Consider the following 10,234-nt stretch of genomic DNA (forward strand, 5'->3'; position numbering starts at 1 on the left):
TACCCACACACAAACACACACAATGGAAGAGTACTATGCACACCACTAATTTACAAGTCTGATTAAACAAACCACGCTAACAAGAATAAACGGAAGCATGCAACATAAAACATGCTGAAAATTCGTGGTTAGTTTTACTGATGATGTCAGAAAGGCTGTCGAGGCGGATTGGTTGAATGAAATATTCATTAACGGGGTGAAACTCCACAGGGAGAAACCACAGGTGGCCACGCAGAAGACAGCTTCTGTTGCCCAACAGCAGCCAGCACAGCAAAACCAAACTTGTTAACAAAATGTCTAATATACTCCCCGGAGTCGAAAATTACACAGCCTCGTTAGATGCTGATATTAAAATCCCTAAATGGAATCTGCTACAGACTAGCTGTATTAGGTTACCAGATATCAAGAGGGGTCTATTAATAATTCTATCGAAAACGATATTTCACTTTAGACAGACGGAGCACAGTCGGCGCTGACAAGTGTGTCGCTTCATTCAAACGGAAACAGCCAAAAACCAAACAGCTAGAGACAAACGCCCATTTCCCATAAGTTTTAGGAAATAAAGAAACTTACGTATGCGAAAGCTACAGCATCGTGTCCCCTTTCAACAAGCAGTACAGCACCGGGTTTTGGACCGAACAGCTACTCGTTCCACAGCAGCGAGTTGGACGGTGTTAATGGGGGAGGAGCCAGATGAGTAGCAGGTTAGAGTGACGTGCTTCTGATCCAATCAGAATTGAGAATGAGTGGAGGTTGGAAAAAGAAAAATAGAGCGGGCACGTTCTTCTAACTGGCAGGAATTGTGACGTAGAAGCAAGAATGAGAGGCCCTGAAAAATCAAACGAGGTAAAAAATTAAAAAGGCAGCCCGTTGTGACCACTGACATTTAATCCTCCTATTACTTTGTAAGAAATTAATCACATTATTTATTCTCGTCAAAAATATTTGTATTAATCAGAATCTAAATACTGTAGGTATCTCAATTACAACTTTAAAACTAGTGAGACGAATATATCAAGAATGTATCCAGAAAAGACGAATTTGAGGTTTACAAATGTGCATTAAAAAGTGAGTAACTCAGAAAATCTGGATTTTTCTGCAACATCTTTTTCAGAAAGTTGTTCTTTTTATCTTAAAACATGTCTTTTTGTTTCGATCAAGTCTTGTTTTTTGAAATTGTCTTGAGCTCAGTCTCTTTTGCCTTCACAAACAAGATTTCCTCCATTTTAGCCCTTTATTTGGCCCCATTTATTGCCCCACTCAACATATTAGTATGTCGTTAGTTTAGATTTAGACTAGAAAGTAACATTTTGATCTACTTAAAAAATATTCTGCATAAAATTATGTTCTGCTTAGTGTTGGCCTATTAAACTAAATCTCAATACAGCATACTTAGATCCTAATTCTGAAATCCTAATTTCAGTCTTCCTCAGTGTTTATTTTAGATCAGAGTAATAAGAAATGTGAAATCATTTGTCCTGTGAAAATGATAAGATGATATAAGACAAGAAATAAAGTAATTAAAGTATTAAACACTAAACAACATCATGTCTAACAAATCAACTAGCCATGAGTTTTAGTTGGCAGTGAAAAGAGAATAAAGTGTCCCAGCACAAGTTAGCGTTCTTGATTGAAAGCTAACAGTCATCTTGATGCTTTGCATTCCTGACGTTCTGCCTCATGGCAAAGAATTATTACAGACTTGGTGGGGAAAAAAACATGTTTATCTCCACCAATATTGGATTGTACAAAGATTATTGTGTTGTAAACATAGTTACTGTAGCTTACACAATAGCCCCAAACCACTTTATGTGAAGATGCATTATTAATCTGCTTCCTTTCATTGCCTAACAGCACACATCCGATGACTGGTGATTTTCCTGTGAGTTACTATTGCAAAAGTTGGCTTTGCGCATGTCTTCTGAGTTTATACCTAAGTAATGACTAATGGAGAGACGTGATGTAATTGGATAGGAAAAAATGATGAATTGTTTATCTGTCTCTACCTAATCTGGCATGGTTTTTTTTTTCTCTATATCTTTTCTCTCTTTCTGGAAGCTCTGCTCCTCATGTCCTTGTGGCTCAGTGCACCACCTTCATGCTTTGGATTTGTTTACCCAACAAAACAAATTCCCTCCTTTGCATGGGCATGAGGCTGACTTCCTGTCCAGGGCTTATTTCTATGGCAACGGAATGAAGTAAAAACATGAAAAAAAGTAGATGGTGGGGGGATGGGGAGGAGGTTCACTCTTTCTGAGAAGATAGCTGGGTGTGTCGGGACATTCAAAGCCCAACAAAATCATAACAGCGTTCATTTGTGAAAGGAATGCAGGCCTCTTATGTCAAGACCTGACAGACAGTGTGGCAGCTGCCTGCATTTGGGGTGGTGTTTGGAATGGAAGGGTTATATAAAGAGATTGTTCTCTGGGTTTATATTTCAGGTATTTACATTGTTAAACAAGGTGGATTCCTGTGCTCTCATTTAAGGAGTGTGCACTTACATATAGCCACAACTGAACACACCCTGACCTGGCTTGCAACAAGGACACTCAGAATGTGGCTAATGTTTTTCAAAATTTTCAAAGATTTTGACATCTGGATAAGGTCTCAATTAAGCAGAGCAAGCATACATAAATAAAGTTTTTAAATGAAACCTGTGGTTATTTATACCGCAGGCCCTCTCTGTCACTTCAGACCCCATGGAAACGTCCAAAGCCTCCTACAGACTGGGTGTTGCAGTGACATCTGCAGGTTCTCTTTGGTTACTGCACACTCAGGGGCTCCTATTCAGGCTGCTGGAGGCTGCAAAACTGGGAGGACTTGCAGGAAACCCAACCACATAGAAGCAAAACGTTCTTAGAGTTGGACCCCCAAGGTTCTGGACTGGAAGTCTTTCAAAGACATTAGTCTTCCTCAAAGATTCTAAAATGGACATTGCTCCTACAATTGTGTTGCATTTTTGATTTATTTTTTTTCCCACAAATAGTTCTCATTAAAAGAAAAGAGTTAATCTGATGAAGGTATGTGATGGTGCCTGATAGTTGAGATTTTGTTTCTTGGAAATGGTCGATCACTGTCCATACCCGTTTCACGGCACAGGTGTGAAAAAGCCAGATGTGTTTTATGAGCATTTGATGCTTAAAAGATGTAATGTAGTATAACGCCACAATAGGAATCTATTGGGAATGACATAGCTGTTTTCCTCTTTTGATGTGTCCATAATCTTCTGCTCATCTAGAGAACCCCCATATGACTCTCGCTAGCAGCATTCTCCACCTCATTCTTGGGCACCTCATGGTATTCCCAAACCAGAAGGCATAATATACCTTGCCGTCACCCGTCTGGAAAGTCTGCGTCACTCTGGGGACCCTCATCCACCTGAGAAGGAGGCCCCTCAGCTCCTTGCTTGATTTTTCAGTAGTGGTTTCAGAATGAGTTCCTTTTGAGGACAGTTGACATCGGACGAGAGATTCGACTCTTGTCAAAACTAGGATCTGTTTTTTTTGTTTGTTTGTTTGGTTGTTTTTTTGGTTGTTTTTTTTAACCACAATCATAGTTGATGGTCAAAACATAGATAAAGAAACATAAAAAACAATCTATTTGGGTGAAATTCACAAAATGTAAGCCATCATGAGCTGTCACACACAAGTATCAAAGACATGGGTGACTACTGTCATATTCTCGTCATTAAGCCCCAACTGAAGCAGAAACAACATCTTACCTACTGGGATGCTGTTCATGGTTCAAAGTACTTTTTCATATTAAAGTAAATGCTTTAATTCACTGGAAAATCAAAGTTTCACAGTCTGGCTGAAGAGTAAAGGGATGTATAAGCCCAATTGAGGAGACGCTATGTCCAGTCAGTTACAAACTTAGCATGTCAGTTTACCAGGAAATTTTAGACCACTTCCTTTTTCCTTCTGGTAACCGACATTCAATTTTCCAGCAGGATGTGATACCTACCCACACTGTCAAAAATATTAGCACCTGTTTTAATGGTCATGGAATTACAGTTCTTCCTTGGCCAGAAACATTGCGTGACCTGATCCAACATAGGGAATTAATGGAGTATTGTCCAAAGGCACATAGTACACACCAGACCCAAAGGTATAACCTGAGCTTCCTTAACACCTCACCAGAACCACATGTTGATTGTCTTAATGTCATGCAGCACTGATACTGTCCCAACTAAACGGTACCACAGTCCAAAAAGTTGACAGTGCAAAGGACAAGCTGGTGCAGAAAATGTTATTGAGATGTACTTGTCTAATACCCAGCTGGTAGTCCTTAGTGCACCACGTTTCCTGATTATCCAGTTTTTCCTCGCAAACTAATGTGCAAAGTGAAGCACAACTACGTTTGATGCAAGCAACAATCTGGAGATAAACGGTAAACTGTCTGACACACAACATTAGTCTTACCTGTAAAGAGAAAAGATAAATCTTCAAGTGGCACAACTGAAAGGATGATCCCTTCATGTGTCTGCAGAGGGCGACACAGCACACCATCAGACTCAGACAGCTGCTGCTCAGATGTCTCAACCTAAATTACCCACTGACGACTGTGCTTTAATGAGTCATAAAGGCCACATTTTTCTACACTCTTGTTACTTGTACCACACCGACTTAGCCCGAGCGACTCTAATCCCGAGATCATGTCCATATGGGCGCTTTTGGGATCGCTTTTATCCCTCTGTGTGTGCATGCATATCTCTTATCTTGTGAGCAGCTCAGCAGGGTTAACATGTCAGTGCAATCTGCCATGCCAGTGTCATTAAGTGATTGAGACTGATTATGACTATTCATACACTTTCTATCAGGGCTCTGAGTTCAAAGCGTCTGCCTTTCAATGCACACACACACACACACGCACACACACACACACAAGAGCCACTATACTACAGTACTATTTCCTTTATCTCCCCCTCCGCTCTCTCCTTTCAACAAGGCCTTTGCATGCTCTGTAATTTATTCCAGATGTGGACTACCTCCCGTCCTCCCTGCTCCAATCCCTCCATTCTTTGCTCTCCCCACGCTGACCGAGCCTGTAAAGGTTTGCCCTCCCCTCCTCTGGTCGTTCAACGCGTTGGCCTCTGTAACCAAATGTGACCCCAGGAGGTCAGGCAGCAGACACTGGAGATTTTCCTAAATAGAAATCCCAATTCCCATGTTGCATGGCACAGTGCATTCAGCAACTTTGCTGTGTTTGGTTCTAAAATCCTCTTTTTTTTTTATCCAGCTCTGACCGTGGTGAAGATTCTTTCGTTGTTTTGATAAGGGCGAGATCGTTGTCATTTTGTCCTTTTCTGTCTGTGCTGGCCTCTTTTCCCCCTGTGTGTGATGGGAACCACCTGGGGGTGGAGGGATAGCTGAGCAGGGGGAGCAATGGGAATGTAGATGGCTGCAGGCATGGGGCCCAGGTGATCCTCTCACTCTTAGTCCATCATTTATCCAACATTTTGGCATGTTTGTGATACATCCTGATGGTTGTGTTATTTTCTCTGAGGAAAATCTCATTCACCATCGTCCACTAAGTCCATAAACACACATATCTGTCAAACAACAAACACTTGCGCACACAGTCGTACTGCATCTCAGCTTTCGAAGCCTTAGCTTCAAGCCCAGCTAAGGCAGAAGCACTTAATGACTGCAGCAGCTGTTGCTCATGTAAACTTCACATCCTCTCCTTTTGAACCTTTCCTTTCCTCCTTTTGCCGCTTTAATCCTTGCATGTACGTTTAAGCCTAGAATGGTTTATATTATATTGATAAATTTACAAATACATGCATGGAAAAATGCAGCCACATATGTTTTCTGGTATTGTAACAGGTAAGGCAGTAGTAAATTTGTTTCAACTATTTCCTGTTCGTCGGAGGTCATGAACTTGAAGAATCTAGAGGTCCTGCGATATTTTCACTATGCCACTCACTTTGTGTAATGCATCATACTTTGATGCCTCCAAATATAATTTAAATGATGACTCACCTTATTATTTCTTTCTTTCTTTTTTTTTTACTAAACGTTGTCAAAGTTCCAACCATTTAAACCCAAAATGGCATCATCAGTTGCTGAACAAAATCAACTTTTCACAGATTGACAACAATATGTAGCTGCTCACATAAAGAAGCTGAAGTAATCTGAGAGAGAGTTAATGTTAAGATTAGATTAGGCCACATTGGCAACAAGTATACCTTTCAGGAGTTAAGGTGAGACTTTAAAGTGAAAGAACATCGTCCCTGTTGTCAATCATGGTGGTGTGGCATCACGCTGAGGATCTGTTTAGCTGCCATTGCTGTTATTCGGTCTTTCAATGGTGCACAATAATAAGGATAAAGGACTGCCTCCATATGATTCACCTGTGAATTAACCAAATGGCTTCATGGTCAAAACATGGAAACAGCTGGAGGCTCCGAAAGGACAACAATCACAAAGCCAACATCAGCGCACAATGTTATTCAAATGGATAGAGCAGATAAACACTAAGCTTCTGAAAGTACCCGGACCGTAACCTTAACCACAGTGAAAAGCTGTAACCATGTCTCAGAAAACCAACTGATTTAAATAAGCTCCACAACTTCCTCTTGTCAGTGGTCAAATATCTAACCAGTATAATAACAGAAGCTGCACAAATGTTGCAAAACGTTTTGCAAGACATTTACCCAAATATTAGCGGTGATGTATGTATGTTTTTGACTGTGAAACAAAATGTACAATAAATTAAAAATTTCAAAACCCAAGAAGCCTGCAAGCTTGGGTATAAAATTTTGACCTGAAGAAGATCTAAGAAGAATTTAAAGATCGGTAATAAATGCTGTGAATATCAAAGGTGTAATATTTTGTCCATCCATTATTTGCTCTTCTATTACTGTACATGTGCAAAATACAATACAAATCATCGTCTAGGTTGTGCCACCCACCATTATTAGTGCATGTGTGGTAATTCTCTGTTTACATTTAGACTGAATATGAATATAATATGTGAAGTGACCTACTAAGGTTTTAGCCCTCCAGAGAATGAGTTCTAGTTTATAGCTGAAGGGCTAATAATAGCTAAGTCAAAAGGAGGTGACCTAATTTTCAGCAGGCATAAAGTAGAAGATTATGTAAATAAATTGTTTTTTTTTTTTTTTGGTTTTATATGCAATTTTAAAAAGAACCGCCTTTGCACTGTCAGCATCACATCCACTTTTCGTAGCTTCTTGAAGCTTCACAGGCTTCTATTTTGTGAGATTATGAGGCTAAGGTGCTTTTCAAACGTTGAACTGGCGATTTGTTGTTTTACATGGGCTAGCACGATGAGATGAAACCAAAATCAGCAGGTTCTCGTGGTGGTTTGTGTCTATTTTTAAAGAGTCCCATGAATCATTATGGTAGCAGACGATAAATCTGCCTGGAATTTTGCACATGTGCTTTCTCCAGATGAAAGAAAATGCCATCTGTTTCGACGTCTATCTGGAAACCCCGGCTGTCTGAAGAGAGCACCGTCTGAGCAGAGTCTGACATCCAAGAGCTCCAACTAAACGTGGAACCGTAGCACTTCATCTCGAAAAGATTTTCGGTCCCTGTACAAAATTATATTTCTTGTAATGCAAACTCAAAACAAACAAGTGTAAGTTTTTGGTATTTTTTTGCACGACTTCTCACACTTTATTGTCATTTTCATTCTAATTGGCTTCTGATTGTTCAGTAACACCTCAAAAAACTATAAAATGTAGATACCTTCTTCTAGCCATTGCGCTCCTCTTTATCTACTAATTTATGTTTTACAAAACAATATTCTGTGCAAAGGTAAAAATATTTTAGATGTAAAATTCTGTCTTAAACTGACTAAATTATCCTCAGCTAGCGTCAGAACATCCATACTTAAGCGCTATCACTGACCTGTAGCACTTTATCAGATGGTTCTATTTATAATACTCAGGCACCAGAACAAAGAATCCATTTTGTGTGCATGAAAATCAAAGATGAAGTTGAAGTTCCAGTAGTCTAAAAGCCCCATAAAGCGTCGGCTCATTCATATTGCCAAAGCAACAGTGACAAAATGCTGACATGATTTTAGTTTGTGGTTGCAGAAAACAGCCATCCTCTATGGTTCTCTGTTGGTTAGATTACAACAATCCACACTGACCATAACGTTCTGGATGGTGTTAACTAAATTATCAAGTACTGTCTTCTTTGATTGCAAGATTGAAGCACCAGAAAAATAATACATACCTTTTTTTTGTGCACAAACTCCTGTGTGCATGTCCCAACTTGATCCAACATCTTTCTTACTGTCATGTCACCCATACTCATCGGTTTGCGACACTTTGCTTTGCAGGAAGTGTTCATACCCCTAGCGCCCCCCCACTGTCCCCGGCAATTATTTACGTTACAATCACAAAACTCCAGTGTTTTTATTGGGATTTTGCTGGATTTGAACAAGCCATGTTAAAATCAAATCGAAAATCTTTGAAAAGACTTTGTGTAATTACAGCAAAAGGTTCGACAAAATGTTGACTCAGGCAGGCTGAATACAAATGCACTCGACAATTTTGACAGTTAATTTGTAGTTTTCAAAAATACACATTAATTCTTTGTATCCACGTCATTATGCTCTGTTTTGTGTGGATTTATAATGTAGAATTTCAATAAAATACATTGAACTTTGGGGCTACAACACGACATAATCTGGAAGAAGATCACTGGGTGTGACTATTTTTGTCTATCAGCTGCAGATGGTTTAGGGTTAGGACCAAAAACTAGCTCAGTTGTGTGTTCTGGTTTGTTGAATGCATCACCGAGCTCTAAAGAACACACCACGCTGTCTCCAAGAATAACCAGTAAAACAATATTCCCCCCTTGTAAGAGTAATATTCCCTTGGATATAAGCTTGACAAAGTTTAATGTGAAGGAAAAATATGAGCTTGTGTGACTGAAACTTAAACTTCCTCTTCCTGCCCCAACCATCTGCTTCTCCAATAAGTTTGAGTCGACAGATCTTTCTAACTCTGAGGGCTTAGAGATTGATTGAAAATCCCTTTAGTTCCTATTAATATTACAATGTTTCAGCACGTGAATCCCCGGTGGGTGAAACCCAGCACTAACACAGAAAAGTTGGGTCCAGCAATATAAATTACAACTTAATAACTGTTGGGTACGTACATTCGTGCAAAGTTTTATCAGAAACACATAAGTTTTCTACCACCTTTAGAGTTTTGCATGCAGGTTAAAACGTTAAAAAAGTTTTTTCTTGAGTTTCCAGCTGCGCCACTCTCCTTCCAGATTTATGTGTGCTCTCTTACCTTTACTTTGTGCCGGTCTATGTCATAAAATTGCAACAAATGCATTAATGTTTGTGATTCAAAGGGTATGAATACTTTAGCTATGCACTGCATATTAGCCAAACACAGTTTTGAGAGTTGGTCACCGCACTCCTCTCAATGGAGTCTCTCTTTTTTTCAGTGCGTTTGTGAATCTGGGTCATCCCAGACAGCAATCTGCTGTGTGGATCAGTCTAACGCTGCTCTTCCACTTTCCCTTCGGTTACTTTATCGAAGGAACTCCTTCAATAATGCATCGTGCTCCTTTTGTTCCTCTTTAGATGCGGATGTTACTTCTGATCTTGAATTAAGAAGCAGGATGAAGATGAAACTTTTGCTTGTTTCTCTGAATCCTGGGGACAATTCAGGCAACTTCTGTACAAACAAATGAACCGGACCTGCCGAATCTGGGGCCAACTGTGGCCTCAATGTGCGTGTCCCCTAAGGGAACAAGACCAAAATGGACCTGACAGACATTCAGACAGATACGCAGAGAGAGAGAGAGAGAGAGAGAGAGAGAGAGAGAGAGAGAAAGAAAAAGTAGAAGACATCCAGAGCAGTATAAAATGGATATGGTCAGACAGGAAATGACCTCCAGGAAAAAAAAGGGGGGACGAAGGGGGCCTTCCCCTTGGGTTTGTATTTCTATCTGTTTCTCACAGACACTCACAACTCTATAACGTCTGATGATGTGTAGCAGAAGCTATGCATGGGAATACTGCTGGCCACGGAATGTTTTCAACATGTGCCGGGAATGCAAAAACAAAAAAGCAGCAACAGTCAACCAAACACGTCGAGCTCTGGAAACCATTGCATCACTCGTATCTGGATGGCGGTGGAAGCGGGATCTGGAAATGTGTTGCATGTGCTTGAATGCTTTTTGTTTAGTTTGATGCAGCTTTCAGATGCTTTTTGCTCTCGGGGTCCCAGACA

This window comes from Gambusia affinis, linkage group LG14 (genome assembly GCF_019740435.1).
Source record: "Gambusia affinis linkage group LG14, SWU_Gaff_1.0, whole genome shotgun sequence".
Lineage (NCBI taxonomy): Eukaryota > Metazoa > Chordata > Actinopteri > Cyprinodontiformes > Poeciliidae > Gambusia > Gambusia affinis.